Here is a 503-nt window from a genome sequence, read left to right as displayed (position 1 = left end):
CCAGAGCCCGCGGGGGGGAGCCGGCAGGCCAGGGGCTGCGACCCCCCGAGAGATCCCCGAGGGGGACCCCGAGAGGGACCCCCAGAGACACATCAACTGCCACCCCAGAGGTCCCCAAACGGGACCCCCAGAGACACATCAACTGCCGCCCCAGAGATCCCCAAACGGGACCCCCAGAGACACATCAACTGCCACCCCAGAGATCCCCAAATGGGACCCCCAGAGCCGCATCAACTGCTGCCCCAGAGATCCCCAAACGGGACCCCCAGAGCCACATCAACTGCCACCCCAGAGATCCCCAAATGGGACCCCCAGAGCCGCATCAACTGCTGCCCCAGAGATCCCCAAATGGGACCCCCAGAGACGCATCAACTGCCGCCCCAGAGATCCCCAAATGGGACCCCCAGAGACGCATCAACTGCCGCCCCAGAGATCCCCAAATGGGACCCCCAGAGACGCATCAACTGCCGCCCCAGAGATCCCCAAATGGGACCCCCAGAGAC

This window comes from Cuculus canorus, chromosome 26 (assembly GCF_017976375.1).
Source record: "Cuculus canorus isolate bCucCan1 chromosome 26, bCucCan1.pri, whole genome shotgun sequence".
NCBI lineage: Eukaryota > Metazoa > Chordata > Aves > Cuculiformes > Cuculidae > Cuculus > Cuculus canorus.
This window is presented reverse-complemented; position numbering follows the sequence as displayed.